The following is a 20,063-nucleotide window of genomic DNA, read 5'->3' as shown; positions in this document are numbered from 1 at the left end:
GACTAGCGACGACTCAATGCAGTCATGAAGAAGGATGCCTACTTGCTCCTTTGCATCAATGAGGCCCTGGACGAAATCCCGGGATCCCAGTAGTTTAGCTTCCTTGACCTGCAGAGAGGCTGCTGACAGGTTGAACTAGGCCAAGCCGAAGATGGCTATTGCCAACCTGACGGAGATGTTGGGCCGTATGCGGACCGTGGGCCTGAAGAGCCAAGGTGGAGGTGGTACAAGGGTGGCCAAAGCCGGTGTCATTCCACCAAGTCAGGGGCTCCCTGAGGCTGGCCTCTTATTATTGGTGGTTCATCCAGGAGTTCGCTGACATTGCCTGCTCACTGCACTCCATCACGGAGAAGAGGAGGTGGTTCCATTGGACCGAGGAATGTGACTGCGCGTTCCACCAGCTCCAACAAGTGCTGGCCACGGCCCCTGTCCTCACCTACCCTGACCCAGCACAACCTTTCCTGCTCGACACCGATGCCAGTGATGCCAGGCTTGGGGACATGCTTTCCTAGGTGTGTCCCGAAGGAGAATGAGTGGTGGCCTACTACAGTAAGGTCCTCAGCAAGACTGAGGAACTACTGTGTCACCCGGAGGGAGCTGTTGGCGGTGGTGCAGTCGATCCGCCACTTTCGACCATACCTGTATGGTAAGCCATTCACAGTCTGGACCGAGAAGGCTTCATTACAGTGGCTTCTCCACTTCAAAGAACCAGATGGGCAAGTGGCGTGCTGGATCGAGGTGCCCAACGGGTTCGATTTCCGGATGGGAAAAACCTCAAAACAGTAAGTCAAACTCTCCACCCTATTTCAGTTCTTTCAGCACCAGCCAATCCACTCCCTTCCTGCTTGAATGACACCCCATCTCCAACAACTAGTTTTGAGTCAGACTCAGTACTACACAGATTATTCAACAATTGTACAGATAAATTATAATAATGATTTCCATTACATGAGAGTAGATGACTTCATGCTGATTTGAACTCGGCTCTCGCCAAGATAAGCACCAACTAAGGTGTAACATTGCATTAAACTAATGTGGTCCTTCTGCATCTCCATCCATTTGCATTTCTTTCCAGCTGATGATGTAGATATCCTTCTGTCTGGTGTTGATTACTGAAATGTAATGCTGGCTCCAGGGATCAGCTCATTTTGCCTCCCCAGCGCATCAGCACACACAACGGCTGCAATGCTGGCTCCGGGGATCAACCCAGTGCGGTCTCCCCAGTGCATCAGCATGACAACCGTCTGGATGGAGCTAAATAGGGTACATCTCTGGGGTCTTCAAGTGGGCACCTTCCATTCTTGGTGTTTCGTTGACTAGCCCACGACACTTCAAGAGGGCTCAACAGTGATTCTGGCATTCCAGCATCAGCCCCCTCCATCCCCCACTCAGCTCAGCCCAGCTTACTTACCTGTACATCAGCGTTGCTTTCTTTCTATTGTGCTTGAGATCCCCATACAGAATCTTTCCATCTCAACCACAGCCAGTTGCTGCTCCTTTCTGCTGGTTCAGATAAGTTCTTCACTGTGCGATGCAACTCTTGGCCACCAAACCCGACATCTCTGAGAAACCGGGTTGTAGAGTGTGCCACAAATCCTCGACAACCCACCTCCACTGGGTAAACTCGGACTCTCCATCCTCGCTGTTCCGCTTCAGCAGCTAGTTGGGCATACCGAAGATTTCTTCCTTTCATATCCATCATCCACAGCATCTTCCCATGGCACTGTTAACTCTACCAGATGAAGAAAGGCGTGCTGCTCCGAGGCTTGGTTTTAACACCTTTTCTACTTACTTTTCATGTATATTATATATAATATATGTATGTATATATATATATATATATATATATATATATATATATATATATATATATATATATATATATATATCATATATATATAGATATATAATATATATTATAATAGATATATATATATATAACTTTTTTTGCCTTAAGTGTTATTTCAGATCAGATAATTTTAGGGAAGTTGGCTTGTGGTGTATTCTTGTGTTGGGCAACAGTCATAAGATGAGTTCCAACCACGAGAGCTCTCTTACCCCCTGCACTTTAGATATGGATTATTTTTCTTGTAATGTGCGATACAAAGTAATTGCTGCTGGATTTCTTTTCTATTCTGCAGTGTTTCTGCTCTGCCATGTTGTGTCAGCTTGCTTCGCTCAGACATACTGCTCCTTGTCGGCAAAGGAGAAGGTGTTTTGGGACCTTGCAGTGGCTCGTGCAGTATTTGGGATCCACAGTGTAAGAGCAGGCCTGTGGGCTTTGCTGGTAGATCCAGTGATCTCTGCTGACAAAGTAATAACACAGCAGAACTGGTCTTGGTTTACCCTACTTATAGCTACATGGTTTTTTCTCTTTGAAAATGTTTGCTCTTCATGGATCCAATTTGGTGTTCAGAACATTTGACTTGCCTTTGGTCATTCATCATTTCTTTGCTGTTGCTGGATTTACTGGGGCAGTGATTTGGGTTACAATTGGTCACTATTTACCTATAGTGGCACTGCTACTTGAGATGAGCACTCCATTCACTTGCATTTCATGGATATTTCTGAAGGTATATATATATATATATATATATATATATATATATATATATATATATATATATATATATATATTATATATATATATAATATATATAATATATATTACTATTATGTTATTTTAAGGTAAACTATAACTTTTCAATATACTCTCACTGGTAGCATTCTAATAAAGTAGAAGATGGCCTGGAGGTTTTCACTTGTTTCCACCCAGCAAAATGAGGAATAGGGCAGGTTTTACCATTATGGATTGTTATAATTTGTTTTTTTTTTTTCATTCTCAAGGTTAGCTGGTTAAAAACTGTCTTCTGGAAGGCCAACCAGTGGCTAATGATCCACATGTTCCATTGTCGCATGGTGCTCACCTACCACATGTGGTGGGTAAGCTGGTGTCATTGGGATGAAATTAAAGAAAACTTTGCCCTGCCTTGGTGTGTCATCTTCTTTACTGGACTGGCCCTGCTTACTGTTGCATTAAACCCAGTGTGGACTCACAAAAAGCCCATGCAGAGCTTCTGAATCCAGTGGACTGGAACTGTGGAAACAAGCCAGTGACTGAAAATGGTCCGTCTCTATCTGTGAAACAGGATGGCCAGTTACCTAAAAAAGTAAGCTAAATAGTGCAAAAAAAAGTTTAAAAACTTATTTTTAAAACCAGTTGGAAAAAAATTATTTACTTCTTTACTTGGTGGTGACTGTTTGTGTTCCTAACTTACATTTCTGCCATTATGGCCTAGATTAATAGAAACAAACAACAAAATGATCAACCCATCTCCAGCAGTAACATAGCCAATGAATAAAATGACACACAGCAGCATAAGAGCAAGAGAACCAGGGGAGCAGTCTATCATGAAACTAGCAGACTTCAGACTGTACCAAGGAAGGTATATATAAATGAATGGACTTGACTTTGACCTCTTATTAAATGTGGCTGTGGAAACCATCTTGAAATTGCATTTCAATACGACTGATTATCCAAAGCATCATCAAATTTGAATCTTATATTATCTAATTTGATTTTCAAGATGAGATGATTATGTTTTTAGTTTGGCAGGTGTATTAATGGGTTTGTACAGTACTATATGTCTAATTCAAAATTATTGGGGTTTTTTTAAGTTTTGGATGTTTAGCTGTTTGTAAGCTTGTATGTATACAGCTTCATAATGATTAAAAAAAAAAAAATCTTCATACTAAACCGATACCCCAAAAACCTACCTGCTGCAAGGGCACATTGGTATGACTGTACTGCATTAGGAAAACACTCTTCTTGTTCTGGGTAGAAATAATCACATGAGCAGCATTATATAATGAATGTTTTTATACTCTGTTCAGGGTATACACATTTCCAAGTGCAATGCAGAACAGTTTTTCTTACAGGTATTTATAGTAATAACTTCCTATGCTGTAGGCCACATTACCAGCTATACCACTGGAGTGAAACTGAGCAGTAGGAAGCAGCAGTGACCTTTATTTCTATGGTATTGTCTTTGAAATATCTGCATATTCCAAACTGAAGTATACAATAAAAGCAAAGAACCAAAAGTGGGGGGTGTGAAAGGGTGCCTTTGCAGTGGTGACGACAGACCAGAAACTATCCGGCCGTTAGTTTGTCAATTTGTTTTTTATTTCCTGAATTGGTCAATTTGTCCAGCAATTCGTCCATAAAACTGTGAATTCATACAGTAATTCATAAATGTATTTGTTAAATCATTAATGAATTTGTCACTTGATTAATACAAAAGGCTGTACGGACCTGCAAATATCCAATCAACCAGGCAAACTTCCAACTGTCAATCTCGCACTGTGCCGAAAACATTGCAACCTTTCTAGCCACTGGGAGCACACATTAATATTTTGCTCAATGAAAAAGCAGCCTCCCTTAACTGCTTCAGCCAATAATATTTAGAAGGGCGTTTCAAAAGATATTCTATTTAACAAGATACTCGACGCCGCTGATTTTTAATGGAGGCGTCTGTCTCATTAAGCGCAAAGCATTGTGGTACATAGTTAGGCAAATAAAATTCTATGGAGAGTCAGTGCAGGCGTACGAAATGTTGCGGGTTTTCGCCATGTTAAAAAAAAAATGCATTGAGCTATTGAAGCAGATTTCACATTTGCCCAAGGCCTTTTGAAGAAAACGGCAACATTAGCAAACTGACAATACGTAGTTCTTATGAAAAATGCTATTTGAGCACTGTCCTGTTCGTTGGCGCATGCGCAGAAACATCGCTCTAAAGAAGCGTAGTTATTTAATCATTTAACAGTCTGGTAACACCGGTTATTTTAGAAATACATAAGATTACAACATAAAATATCAAGACACACCAATATATTACTGTAAACAAACTACCGACATTTTTTTTTTTTAATATGGCGAAAAACAGCAACATTTCGTAAGCCTGCATTGACTCTCCACAGATCTTTTTTTTTTTTTTTGCCTAACTATATATCTCTATATGCCGCAATGCTTTGCGCGCAGTGAGACGGAAGTCTCCGTTGAAACTGAGTCGAGTATCTTGTTATATATAATATCTTTTGAAATGCCCTTCTAAATATTATTGGCTGAAGCAGTTTTAAATGAGGTTGGGTTTTCATTGGAAAATATTAGCGTGTGCTCCCATTGGCTAAAAAGTGCGAGATTGACAGTTGTACATTTACTATTACAAGTATAGCCTTTCGTATTAATCAATTAACAAAATTAATTAATTAGATTAACAAAAAAAAAATTGAATTACTGTATGGATTGACGAGTTTATGGACGAATTGCTGGACAAATTGACCAATTGACGAATTAACAAACGAATTGACTAACTAACGGGCGGATAATTTTGGCACAAAAACGAGGAATGGCGAGGCAAACTGAAACGCTACGGCGCTCAGTTTATTTATTAAACAAAACAAACAGTTTAAATAAAACACCAGACAAACGGCAAGTTGGCCAAACAAATAAACAAGTATCGTGCTAGTGTATAAACCAGCACGTATAGCAATTGTTTACTACCTCTTCCACAAACTTACGTCACCTCCTGCCCAGATAGCTGCAGGCTTTTATATTCTGGCCGAGGGGTTTAACTAGCTATTAATTAATTATCTTATTACACACTGGCCATCGTCTGCACGAGACTAATAAGGATGGGTTACTGTCAGCTAGTTAAACAATCAGTACCTGATCAGTCACGCATCCTCAGGAGGTTTTAAAATAAAAAATACAAAATAATGGCGGCGGCTTCACATCTGCGCTGCAAATAATAACAATAGAAATAATAAAACGTGATCCAAAATGTGTAGAGGTTTTGCCTAAAATGTGTTGAGGTTTTTTCAAGACTTGAGTACATGCTGGTATTTTCAAGCGCTGCAAGCATACTAATTACAGTAACTGTTATGTTCGTATACAGTATGTTCTGCTTGGTATTCCCACCCCAGCCAGTTGTAAACAGTAGGCGATGATTAAAGGCAATACACAATTTCTGCTAGTTTTGCATTCCTTTCTACTCATCACTGATGAAAACAGCTTTAAAAATTAACTCAACTTAATTAGTTAAAATATTTTAATATAAATTGTTCAGGGTCAAGGTGACACAGCAGTATATTAGCACTGCATCTCCAGAATGCAATCATGAAGTGTTTTTAAATGCCTTCTGCCCCAGGGATTAAGATTGGCTGCTTATATGTATTCCTGTGGAATACTAAGACAAAATGACATTAATTGCTCAGTGACATATGCAATTTGTTTCGAAAATTATATTGCAAGTCTGTTTATGCAGATGTACAGCAAGCCCTAAGCAATATATTCCCTATTTATTAAAGCTGTTTACTCCAGGGTGCTACAAGCATCATACTTGTGAAAGAAACAGTTAGTTTCAGATAAAATTAGTATCAACTTTGGTGAAAACTAACCTTCTAAGTTGTTTCACAATAAGTATTCAGGAATGAACCATATTTGTTTTAGACATGGTGTGTTTTCTTTTCACAAAAATGGTGTAAATTAAATACTGGAGACTTGTGTGTGTAACTAGCAGAATCATTTGGTAAACTATGCTCTACCTACTCCCCTTCAGGGATGGAAATAAGACTCCCATTGTACACAGTTTGAACCATTCCTGGTTTTACTGTGAGTTGAATAAGACACACCTGAGCTTGTTACCTATACACTGTGGTTAATCATGCTGTGCCCCACGCAATTGCGTGTTTTGCGTGTTGGGAAACCACGCCCCTGAATATAACAGAATGGCCTGGCACCGCAAGGCATTTTCACTGTGCGGTCCCGCTAGTCTGCACCAGGACACACAGTAGTTGTCAGTAGCACACCGTAGGCTATGTACTTTAATATAATTTACATATATGGTCAAACGTTTTGCATCACCTAGTAGATTATTAGGATGCACACATAATTAAAAAGAAACGTATATGAACATAATTTCGATATTTTATTTAACATCATACAATCAAAGAAACTACCAAATGGTATCTCAAAAGTCTACCAGAAACTAAAATAGTAGTACAGTATTTCATGTTAGATTTTGAAATGTTACATTTTCCAATTTGTGGAAAACTACAATGCGATATGTAATTTCAATATGTCAGCGTAACATTATTAATTCTATAGGGCGTGATACAAAACTTTTGTCCATAGCTGTAATGCCCCTGTGGCAGGAAATGGCGTGCAGTGATGTCAGACCAGAAGAAGGAAGAACAACAAAGGTATCTGCAGTTCAAAGGTGCGGCGTGCGTCGTTTATTAAATAACAAAAGTAAATAAAAGGTTTTAACAAAAACTTACTCTTGCTCACAGAGCAAAATAAAAGAGAATAACAAACAAATCACGAACACAAAATAATAACAAAAAGGTGCTGGTCATAGACTTCACTGACTAAGTAACTTTTGCTGCTCACACTTGCTCTTGCTCTTGCTCTTGCTCTCAGTACTCCTCGCAGTCCTCCGTACACCCACACGGAGTGCAGAGAGCTGCAGGTATTTATACAGGTGACCATCTCCCGGTTAGCAACAAATTAAATCTCTTAATTCAGGAGATGGCAACCTTCTGCACAAGTTTTAATTAACGTGGATGGGCTTCCCATCCACGCTGCAAAAACAAAACAATAACGCACATGGCGATTCGCTGTCATACAGATATATAATAAATAATAAATAAACACAAAAAACAGTACAGGGGCGGTGGGGCAAACCCTGTTCTAAAATAATACTGAACAGGGCTGCTCGCCCTGTTACCCCCCCCCCCCCCAGACGGCCACCTCCCCGCTCAGTCTCAGTGTCCCGAAAGAGGGGTCTGGAATAATCCCTAGCGGTGGCCATGGTGGGAGGTCCTCCTCCCCCCATGTCTTCCTGGCTGGTAGCTCCCTCTTCTGGGGCTCCAGCCGAACTGTAGCAGGGGGAACTGGTCTCCTGACCTCCCACCTCCTGCACCCCTTCTTCATGGCCGGCAGCTCCCCTTTGTTGGGCTCTGGCCACCATACTTCCAGCCGCAAAAGTGCGGCTGGGGGAGCTGGTCTCCTGACCTCCCCCCACTTCTTTGTATCTGGCAGCCCCCTTTTCTGAGGCACAGGCTCTGCTTCGACTGGTCCTGCAGAACTAGCAGCGGCCCCAGGCGGCGGAAGCCAAGCAGCGGCCCCAGGCGAAGCAAAGCCCTTAGCGACCCCAGGCGAAGCAGAGCCCTCAATGACCCCAGGCGAAGCAGAGCCCTCAGCAACCCCAGGCAAAGCAGGACCGGCAGCAACTCTAGGAGAAGCAGAGGAGAGACAGGCGATGCGGGACCCTCGGCAACTCGGGCGAAGCGGGACCCTCGGCAGCCCTAGGGGATATAAGAGAGACACCAGAAGCCTCAGGCGATGCAGAGCCACAGGCAGCCCCAGGCCATGCAGACGTGGCATCCTTGGGTGGTGCGAAGCAGGCATCCTTGGGAGGTGCGAGGCGGCAGAAGCCAGGCAGCGTGCCCCAGGCAAAGCAGAGCCTTGTTGGGACAGCACAGCTCCTGCAGGTGTGGGTCTGGGGGAGAGAGGACAGGAGACTGGGTCAGGGCATTCTTCAGGTGCATTGCATAGCCCAAACGGTATTATTTTGAACTGCCAGAGTCCTCTGCCAGTGGTGTAAGCTGTCTTTGGACATGCAGCCGGTGTCTTGGCCACCAGGTAGTAGCAGCTTTTGAGATCCAAGGAGGAGAACCAGGACGAGCCCGCAACCAAGTCCAGAGACTCATCAATACGAGGGAGGCGGTGTAGTCCTTCTTTGTGGCCTGTGGACTTTGCTGGTAGATCTAGTGATCTCTGCTGACAAAGTAACATTTGACTTGCCTTTGGTCATTCATCATTTCTTTGCTGTTGCTGGATTTGCTGCTGCAGTGATTTGGGACACAATGGATCACCTTTTACCTGTGTTTCCTGGATGCTTTTAAAGGTATGTACATCATTTGATCTGTTCTTTTTCTCACTATTTCTTATGTACCAGAAAGAAGTGTAAGATTGGATACATATGTGTGACAGAGACAGAATGATTCTTGGTGATAAATCTCCCTTCCGACCTGTAAGGGAGCTGTGTAAAGACAATTCATTCCCAGGGTTAGATGGAAGTCGGCCATCTAGAAGGGGGGGGCAGAGCTACGGTATATTAAAGCATCGACCTGGAAGGGAAACAGTGTGGCAGCCGCGGATTGGAGGAGCAGTTGCACTCGTTAACCAAGGGGTCACGATTGACGGTACAAAAGGGGACGCAGCAAAGTGATCTGTTCCTTTGCATGGTTAATGTTAAACCAGAAGAAAAACCTGTATTGTTATCGTGAGTGTTTTGTCTTGTCTAATTATACTTATTTGTTGTTGTTAGATGGCTAAACACGATCCGGAGCTGTCGCCAAAGGCCAACAGTTACCTGGACATCACTGCACCATTGTTCACGAAAAATTGTATTTTAACTGCGAGCACTATAGCACTCACTGTGGACTTGTGTTGGTGCTTTGTGTTACGTGTGGATGTTTAAGATCGGGACTGTTATTATTTCGGGACCAACATATGCATTAAAACAGAGCAATACACGTTGCTGTATTTCCTTTGTCATTTTTATTATTTACTGCCTCTTTGTCATCAGACTTTTGATTGTACAAATAAAACACCATTGCACCTGGATTATCGTTGTCTGTCTATATCGATCACCGCAGCACTCCTGCACACTGTTAACCACTTTGCCACAATGCGTTTTTTTGTTGTTGTATTCAGTCTAAATAAGTACTAGAGGATCACCTAGAAAACAATTGGTTCTATTTGATGAAATAAATTAATACAAGCAGTATAAAGATAAGATTAAAGGGATAGAATGTCTCCAGCTAGAGAGGACTGTTTGTTGTATGAGTTCTTAAAAAAGAGAGCAAAGCCAGTGCATAATATAAGGACTTATTTTGCCCAAAGTCAAAAGCAAATTATTCCATAAGGAACAGGACAGTTTCTAATTGTACTGGTTAAAGATAGGAACAAACATTCTTGGAACAAATTAGCTACTCCTGCAGTACATGTAACAAAGTTGCTTGTTGCTATTAAACTTTACCAAAGAATATGCATTGGATAATTTCAATAAACACATTATCTGGAGGTAAATACCTGTTGTGTTTAGGATTTGGAACAGCAGGGCCTTGGTTTCTTCAAGAGTTGAACAACACTAACATAGATAATAAAAAAAAAAAATTAAAATGGGTTAACGACAAACTTAAATGTAGCATGTTATTTGCTGTTTATATGCTCATTTAGGGGGAGTTATCGTAAGAAGTCTTGAGTCGTGTACAAAAAAATCTTGGCATACTAATATAGTCTGTTTTAAAATGGTATTTACAAATTATAAGGATTTTTGTGTGAATGTTACCTAAATAAGCACCCGAAAGATGAAAATAAACATGTATATTAAATGAGTTCAGTTCAATCTTTGTACTTTACTGTAATGACCATTAGAAGACATTTTACCTGTAAGCTAGTTTTGCAAATAGTAAGTCTTGCTGCTACTAAGCAGATCAGTTCATATTGATCAAAAACATATTGTGAAAAGAACGTTGCACTTTGATTTGCCAAATGTCATTGTAAAATGTCCCTTTTGGTTGTTGTTTGTAATTTCTTTTTTTTTAACATCTTCAGGCTGGCTGGTCAAAAACTGTTTGTGATGACTGATAACAGGGATTTTCAAGGGACTGTGTTTAACACGCTCTGTTCTTTGTTTGATATTCCTGCCTGCTGATATCTGTATCTATAAAGGAAGATAGAGATATCGTCTGTTACTGCATTCTTCATTGCAGATGATTTTGATTAGAAGAGCTTTGAGTTTTCCTGAAATGACACCATCTTATTTTGTGCATTAAGTTTCAGCTTAGGCTGCTTTCATACTGGGTCTGTTTCAAATAGACTAGGTCTGGTTAGTTTTCATTTGAAACAGTGTATCAATTTGCTTGCTGTTCATACTTATCTGCAAGCAAACGAACCGAGTTTGTTTGGATGCAAGCTTTTTTTTGGGTCCTTTTCCATTTTTTTCCAGGACCGGGTTCACTTGTGTTTACAATGCAGTTTGCAGGTACACTCGGTTCATTTTATAGGGTCTGTGAACCGGATGTTTACAATATCCTACAAGGCATATTGAAAGATGGGAGCAATAGTATTGTTCCAGTCCTAATGCCTACAATAGGACAATAATGCAGTATTCTGCTATGCAATTCTGCACAGTTCTCCTACTGTGTTGGCATTAAACAAAGTAATTAGAGAAGAAAGCTGAATATATTTTACTATTTTTGTGCAGTTTGGCTTGGATTTTGGTTTCTCGCACTGTCCATGTAATATATGATTTCCAGAGTGAAAAACTAGGGCTTTTTTTCTTCAGCTCACTGACGCCTAGCAACTCTGAAGCTGTTAAAATAACAGTATATAATCACACAATAATCACACATTGTGTTTATTTATTGCAGAGCTAACAACTTATTATTTTCTTTATATTGTCATCTAGTCATAACATGTTAAATGTACAAAAAGACAAAAAAAATAAGCTATTACCATTTAAACATGTGATAGACACATAATCAGAACGAATAAACTTATAATTAATTTACAGGTAAGTACTGTACAGTATTAAATAAATTACAATAAAAATAATTAGCACTTCAAATATGAACCGAGACACACTGATGAAAATTAGGGATGAAAGTGTCTTATTTTTATTTTTTATATACCAACATTCTTTATGTCATTTGGTTTGTACAACAGTAAAAGTAATTGTGCTTTAATGTGTACTGTGTCTGAGAAATACAATAAATGATGTTTTGTACTTGCAATTCTTTTTTCATATTGGTAATTTTAAGTGTGCTTCAATTGAAAGTTCCTTCCACATACCTTCCACGTGATAATGTTGTTAATTAGAGGTAAGAAAATGTTCAAGTGCTGTTTTTTTCACCTTGGCCTAACCTTCCACTGCAGAACACAGCATGTGTTAAGTACACACAGATGTAATCTAATATCTGCTTCATCCACCAGGTGGCAGCAAATTAGGACTACTGCAGTCATGTTTTTAACTGAGTTGCTGCATATTTAAAGAGGTATTGCAACACAGTATGAACCCCAAATTGCGATGTGACGACCATATTCGTTTACAAAAACCTGGGTGATATGTTTGAATGGAGGAAGGCAGCAAAAGCAGTTTGCATGGCAACACAGTTCACAGTAACAAATGCTATACACGAATCAAAGAACATAAGCCATTGAAAGAAATTACATGTACAGGATATAACAATTTTTAAGAACAGGTAAATGCCAAATTGAATCTTTAGTGATTTTATTTTGTGACACAAAGCTGGTACACCTTTCTTAGTTTTATTTTAATACTGATCAAATATATAATCTATTCAAACTGACTTTATTATCGTATAACAAAAACAACACTTAACAAAACAACAACAGAAAAAAAAAAAACATTGAGTTATTGTATTTCTGATGTGCCGATTTGAAATAGTCTCACACCCTGTGTTCCTTCCCTCACTTTGAGATGAGAATAGGATAGTGCCTATGTAAGCTGAAGAACCTGATGAGAAATCAAGTGTTTCTTACCATGCTTAAGATTTTGTGCCCTCATACTCTTGTATTCTAACCTTTTTATGTATCCTTTGCTTATATAGTTTAGAGCTATGTAAACTCATTTGCTTGTTATGTTCCACAGGATGCTTGTTCATAAAGGACGCTACTTAAATTAGTGTGTGAGGGTATATTTGTTGACTTCAGTAGTGAGTCGCAACCATTTTTTTGGCCAGTGTAGCGCTTGACTGTGAATAAGGTACAGCTTCCCAGCCTGGAGTTGTTGAAATGCCACTGACCTGGTCTCTTATGTGTCATCGATGAAACTGATACACAACACCATCTTTGTGTTTATACAGAAATACCAAAGCACAATGAGTGGTAGACCAAGGGAGTGCCTGTCATAGACCTGAGTCAGTTGATTCAAGGCTCAACTACCAAGAATCTTAATGTCAATTCTGCCAGTGCTGATTATACGATTTGTCAGAACCCAAGCAGAAACACTTTCTGTTGCCTGCAGCATACCACAATGCAGGGCTGTACATTAGTCAAGTCTGGATGTGTTTTAAGTAAGAACATTATCTTCAGCATCCAGTAAGGCAAGACAAAAGCCTTATTCATGCAGGTTCTAATGTGAAATCTTAGTAACTTTAATAGTTTTTCAATATTCCTTTAAAATGAATACCAAATTCCTGACCACCTTTGGTAAGACGTGAACACTGTATTATGAAATCTCAAACAGCAGTAAAATTCACTCTGTGACAAAGACTCACAAACATGATATTTAATGGTTTTTGGACATTGTGTAGCGGTAATGAGCTCTCTCCATTAGCCTCTTTTAGCTCTGTCAGTCTAAGCCAGGAGAGCAGAGTTTCATTCATAGTTGCTGCCTCTGTGATAAAGATGTATTTTCCAGTGTTTCCTAGCACAAGGAAAACATATTAGGTGCATTAGTTTGTTACATTACCTTACATTTTTACATTATATTATGTGGTACAGGGTAACAGTGGTCTGTACATCTGACCTCTATGGTGAAAACGAGGTAATGAATGCAAAGGAAATATACCAGATATGTAATTCGTGATGCAAGTGATCATGATGGCTCTTCTGTACTGTGGTTAAGGGCTGGAGTGCAAGGCACTGAGCAACAGGTACAGCCTCTGCTTGTGCAGTTCAGTTGCATTAGCCTGGCCTGTCACTCTCCCCTTATGAATCACTGCCTTAATGCCAGAAACCTGGGGGTGAGGGGTCTAGGTCGGTCAGGGTGTCCTCTGCTCACTGCACATCAGCGACCCCTGTAGTCTGGCTGGGCGCCTGTGGGCTTGCCTGTTAGCTGCCTGGGAGCTGCGTTGTCCTCCTACGCTGTAGCTCCTGGGCGGCTGCATGGTGAATCTGCAGTGTGTGAAGAAGCGGGCGGCTGATGGCGCAGGCTTCGGAGGACAGCGTATGTTCGTCTTCGCCGCTCCCGAGTCAGCGCAGCGGTGGCAGCAGTGAGCTGAGCCTAAACACAATTGGCCATTTCAAATTGGGAGAAAATAAATAATAATTGGCAACGACTAAATTTAAAAAAAAAAAAAAAAAAAAAAAAAAAAAGCTGTCAGTGAGCTGAACTGTGGAATGTTTGATTTCAATCATCAGAGGATGATTGAAATCAACAACAAACAGCAATGGTATTGCTTTATGACTCAACGCAGAATTCCAGGCTTAAGATATCATGAAGTTACAAAGACTAAATAAGCGGTTTTACAACAATCATCATCAATAGTTTGTGAGACATTTGGAAAAGTTATTAAAAGATTTGAAAAATCGTTATAAAATCAAATGTATCATAATGTGCTTCTCCTGTCTACCTTTTCATTGACTGGTTTAATTTTGGTGATGATGTCCTTAATGGATAAAAAGGCACAATGGAGAATCAGTGTTCTGACCCTGTTTCTAATAGCAACTGGTTTGATATGACTGAAATCAGTTTGCTATTCCAGCGCCATTCACGTACTTTTTGAGGCAGAGCAGTTATCAACATTACACCACGCCCACGCAGAATTGTCCCATTTTGACTTGGTAAAAAAATTGTTGGCTTTTGCTTTATAACCAGTAAGTATTTTCTATCAAAATACGTTCAAAACACTCAGGTCACATTTATAACACTACTTTCAAAACACTCACGCTCAAAACACTATATATTACTTCAAAGCATTTATTACTTTCAAAACAGTCTTACACGCACAACACTACAATACTTTACGATCAAAGCATTTACGTAGATTTTTTACAGTTATGTTATTAAATTTGTATTTCCACAAACGTTTTTCAGCTTAATTAATTTAATTGAATTGAAAATTAACGATGCGTTTTGGTTTATAATATATATATATATATATATCTTAGATATATATATATATATATATATATATATATATATATATATACTGTTTACATGTAATGAACAGCCAATAAACCACAGGCACGCACACACGCACGAGTACAGTGAATTGGAATCTATGGCTAACAGGGTGACTTTATTTCAAGCATACTGGTTTAAGTTATTTTGCATCAAAAACAACAACAATCATTCTAGAGGGATAATAGAGTTTTTTCCTATACAACAAATTTTGAATATGTTATCTTGTTTAATACAACTTTTTTAAAAATGATTTTTTTTTTAAATATTAGAAAAATACCACTTGTTACATATAAAGTGTAACTCGTGTACATACAGATAGAGTGTATCGTTGCACGTAACATCAACAAACCTGAGGCAGAATTGCATTATTTCATGTACAGATTAGTTAGCTAAATAGTATTTGCTCAAATACCTCAAATACAGAATGCATTTGTATTTAGTCTTGTTTAGACACATTTAGATTAGCACGATTATTAAACATATTTTACACATGTTTAGAAGAATATATATGTATATATAGTACCAGTCAAAAGTTTGAGTCCACCTGCTTGAAACCAGGTTTTTCATGATTATCTATGCTTTTAACTGTATAAACTTGTCTATCAACACTTAATATTTCATTATATGATACATGTACTTATATAAGCTGAATTGCATTCAAAAATTTAATTTTTAAATGAAAATCTTGTCAGTTTAAGTGAAATGGTCACCCAAAGCAAGGGGATTTCAGTCTGAAGCCCAAGTCAGTTAAAAGTCTGAAATGTGTATAACACAGTGTTAGAATACTGGCCTAAGTATAAAAGTGTCTTTGTTAGATGTTCTCTATGTTACCTAATTAACCATTTGTCACCAATTATTGTTCACAGGTGAGGGTCCATGATTACTATAAATATAGGTAGCATTGGTACAAGTTTGTCATTCCTGGATATAAGGGAGCAGAAAATGACAAAATACGCTTAGTTAAGCCAAGAAAAAAGACAGTCTGTAATTACTTTAGGAAATGAAGGTCAATGTTTAAGACAAATCGCAAGAACTTTGCAAGTGTCTGTAACTGCTGTGGCCAAGACCATCAAACGATTTGAAGAAAGTGGCACTCATGAGGACCGAACAAGGTCAGGCAGGCCAAGGGTGACCTCAGAATCAGAGAACAAGTTCATTCAAGTCACAAGTCTATGAAACCAGCAAATTTAACTGCCCCTGAAATACAAGCTCAGCTAAATGCTACTAGAAGTACAGATGTTTCAACATCAACTGTTCAGAGGAGGTTGCGTGAAACTGGCCTAACTGGAGGAATTGCTGCAAAGAAACCATTGTTAAGAGTGCGGAATAAGAGGAAGAGACTTGCCTGGATCAAAAAACACAGAAACTGGATGTTTGAGGAGTGGAAGTCAGTCTTATGGACCGATCAGTCAAAATTTGAAATATTTGGGTCCAACCGCAGAGTACTTGTAAGACGTAAAGAGGGTGAGCGCATGAGTTCTGCATGTGTGGTTCCCACTGCCAAGCATGGAAGAGTCAGTGTTATGGTCTGGGGTTACTTTGCTGGTGACAGAGGTGGTGATCTTTACCAAGTCCATGGCAAGCTCAACCAGCATGGCTATCATAGCATACTTCAGAGGCATGCCATTCCATCAGAATTACGGCTAGTTGGGCAGTCCTTAATTCTTCAGCAAGGTAATGACCCGAAACACACCTCAAAGTTGTGCAAGAACTATCTGGCGAAGAAGGAAAGTGAAGGACAACTCAATCTAATGACCTGGCCTGCCCAGTCTCCAGACCTCAATCCCATAGAACTTGTATGGGACGAACTGGACAGAAGAGTCAAAGCAAAGCTACCCACAAGTGCCCTACATCTCTGGGAATTCCTGCAGAAGAGCTCGGAAGACATGTCGGGTGATTTCGTTCTGAAACTTGTTAACCGAATGCCTCGTGTTTGTGAGACTGTTATTAAGGCAAAGGGTGGCTATTTTGAGGAATCCAAGATTTAGAGACAATTTTCAATTTTCTTTAAAATTGCTTTGATACTCCTTATGTTTTGTTTTGTATATTGTAACATGTGTTTTCATTTACAAGTATTTACAGAAAAGTATACGACATAAAACATTTCAGTTATGAAAAAAACTTCGTTTCCAGCAAGTGTACTCAAACTTTTGACTGGTACTCTGTGTGTGTGTGTGTGTGTGTGTGTATATATATATATATATATATATATATATATATATATATATATATATATATATATATATATATATATATATATAAAACAACAAAACACATATTGAGGAATACAACTATTAGGCTAAATGCGTTAAATGTAGCTGTTTTATTTAAGCAGTGATTATAAAATATGATACACGTACATATTAGTATTAAACTGTTTATTGATATGATTGTGTTAGGGGGAGTGTTTTAGTCTTGAAGGGAGTGTTTTGAACGTGAATTCAAAGCGTAGCAGAGTGTTTTAAACTTACGCTCATTACTCTCCAGACTAGTGTTATCAATTTACATTCAAAACACTAGAGCGTGCTGTGTAGTGTTTCGGGCGTCCTACACCGGTTGTTATTAACAATTAATTACTTATTCATACGGCATCATTTGTTTTTACTTCGTTAAAACTTATTTTACGTTTTCCTTTTCACCACCGTTGTTGGAAAATGTGACACGAACAAGTTAAACTGTTAACTGCAAACAGCAAAACATTTAACACAGCACATCTCCCGACTAGTTAGAATTCTAGAAGTTGATGTATGACTTCTCGCGCGCAGCTGTGCAAAGACAAGCCACCTCACAAGTCACGTGTATCACATTGGAATGCAACACACACCTCGGCTGGGTACCGCATTACTGTGATTGAGGTGCAGTTGGCCAATCACTTCTTCAAAGTTACAGAGCAGCACCAATAGCGAGCGGCGGGTAGTGGTTGTCTTGGAAGAGATTGGAAAACTGGAGGAAAAAAAAATGCAAAAAGACAAGCAATTGAGTCAGTGGCAGTCGGGATTGAGTGGACTGTAGTGGTCAACTTTGGAACAAACAGAGGGAGGAAACCGTTAAAAATAACTGCTTAAATGCACCTCAGAATCGGGTAAGTGTAGGGAGGTGTATATGCCACGGTAATTGTAATTTTGTGTGTCTCTGTGTGCTAAGGATGAATGTTAAGCGAAACGGTCATCTGGAAAGTCTTGCCACAATGAGAATTTTTTGGAAGTGGAAGGGCAACCCAACGTATGCAAAACAATATAGTGTTGAGTATGGTACGATTTGGTTTTAGCATGGATGCAAAAATCATATTGTTATTTAAAGCTTAGCTTTAAAACAACAAATACCTCGGGTTTAAAGTATGTGTTTTTGGGCGGAAGTATGTGTTTTATATTGTACATCACGTTAGCGTTTTGTTTAAATATGTTATTGTTTTGGACTTTAATCTATAAACAATTATTTTGGCTGGCGTGTTGTGTTTGTCATTGCTAACACTATATTAATGTCATCACGTAACTTTAATTTGGATGAAGCAATTGGAAATATTGAGTTGTAATACATATATTTAAAGTTTGGTAATGTGATATGATGTAAATCGCATACCTGCAGAAAGGGAATATTATTGATGTGCAACACAACCCATGGAATTCGTCATCCTAAAGTTTTCCAGTGAATTAGTTTGTAGGCCCTTCCTTTGGAAATGATGGGTTGCAATTTTTATTGTTTTAAAACGGCATCTTGTTTATTAAGTGCTGCATAACAACAGTAATGCCCAGCATAGTGATGCACAATGTGACAATGTTGGCAGAATTTGAGCATTTTAATAAGTAGATATGATAAAAACAAAATAATAATAATAATAAGAGTTTATAATGGTGATTTGCTTGTAACGTGCAAGATTGAGTATATAGCCCATTTTGAAGATGTTCTAAAGTAGACCTGTGTAGATTACACCTGGAAAATCTCCTGACCTTGTAGTTTACTGTATCAGCATAACTCTTACAATTAGCCTACAACTCGTTACAATTGAGTCTGACAGTAATTCAGTTTGATGTCAAATGGATATTACTACAGTATACTGTAACCTGGGCTTGGTCTCAAATGTGACCAAAATGGAACAAATGGGCCATTATGCCACCCACTAGCTGCAGATTCACTGTACTCTTTCACTGAGTTGGATTCATGTTTTGTAGCTACAATGGGCTATTAACTTTCAACTGTAATTGGATCGCCATGATATAAATACTTCTCCACTGTATTAGAATTCAATGTTCACATCCTGCCTTTACGTAGTCTTAGGGACATGCAGCTCAAGAGGTAAAGGGGAGGTTGCTTGGGCCCTTACTTCATTGACTTCTGTGAATTCATTATTTTTTTTTGTTGGAAATCCCATCAAACAAGTTTTTAAAATGATATTAACATTATTTGACTACTTCATCCTGACATGGAGAGAAAGTAGCTTAATCCAAATTTACATTTTTACCACCACAAACCCAGCTCTTTTTCACACAAACATGTTGAGACTTCATCAGACAGAAACTGGGGAAATACCTCCTCAGACCCTTAGTAAGACAGTTTACTAGCTCGGATGTTGTCTTTGCCCTAAAACGCCCACATGCCAAACCAGCGTCAGAAAATCGGTGTCTGGTTTTCTTTTCCCTGACATTAATAGCTGATCACTATTTTTGAAACAGGGATAAACTGGACTGACACCAATTACTGTCCTTCATTTCAGCACTTTTTCAACGGCAGTGCTATATATGTGTTTTTGTGTGTATATCTTATGTTTAAAATGAAGAAAATACTGTTTGAAAAGATGCTTCAAGGATGGGAAATAAGAGTGCCATTGCATAGTAGTTTGATCGATTCCTGGTTTTACTGTGATTCATGAGATACACCTGAGCTTGTTACCTATACACTGGTCTAACCAAGCACATCTTAAAATCTGAAATGGGTGAAATTTCCATTCCTTTTGTACTGTCTACTGTCACTCGTAGAAGTTGTCTGTCCCCCAGTGCTTAAAGGCTTATTGGAATGGAATTAACTATGCTCTGTATCAAGGTTTCTCTGGATAAGTGAACA

General features: G+C 39.1%; 1 protein-coding gene and 1 pseudogene across 3 annotated transcripts in view; both read left to right on the top strand.

The window, feature by feature from the left end:
* The first annotated feature begins 2,074 nt into the window (after positions 1-2,074).
* Positions 2,075-3,489, top strand: LOC121316529 (annotated as a pseudogene).
* Positions 3,490-17,912: 14,423 nt separating this feature from the next.
* Positions 17,913-20,063, top strand: part of LOC121317042 (rho guanine nucleotide exchange factor 10-like) — an 88,944-nt gene continuing 86,793 nt past the window's right edge. The window contains exon 1 of one of the 3 annotated variants that reach the window (XM_041252602.1): positions 17,913-18,087. The gene's annotated coding sequence lies outside the window, so the exon portion shown is untranslated. The remainder of the gene's footprint in view (positions 18,088-20,063) is intronic. The other 2 variants (XM_041252599.1, XM_041252601.1) reach the window with 2 other exon arrangements.

Source organism: Polyodon spathula, chromosome 6 (genome assembly GCF_017654505.1).
Source record: "Polyodon spathula isolate WHYD16114869_AA chromosome 6, ASM1765450v1, whole genome shotgun sequence".
Classification (NCBI taxonomy): Eukaryota; Metazoa; Chordata; class Actinopteri; order Acipenseriformes; family Polyodontidae; genus Polyodon; species Polyodon spathula.
Note: the sequence above shows the minus strand (reverse complement) of the source record. Positions and strands in the feature narration are given on the sequence as shown.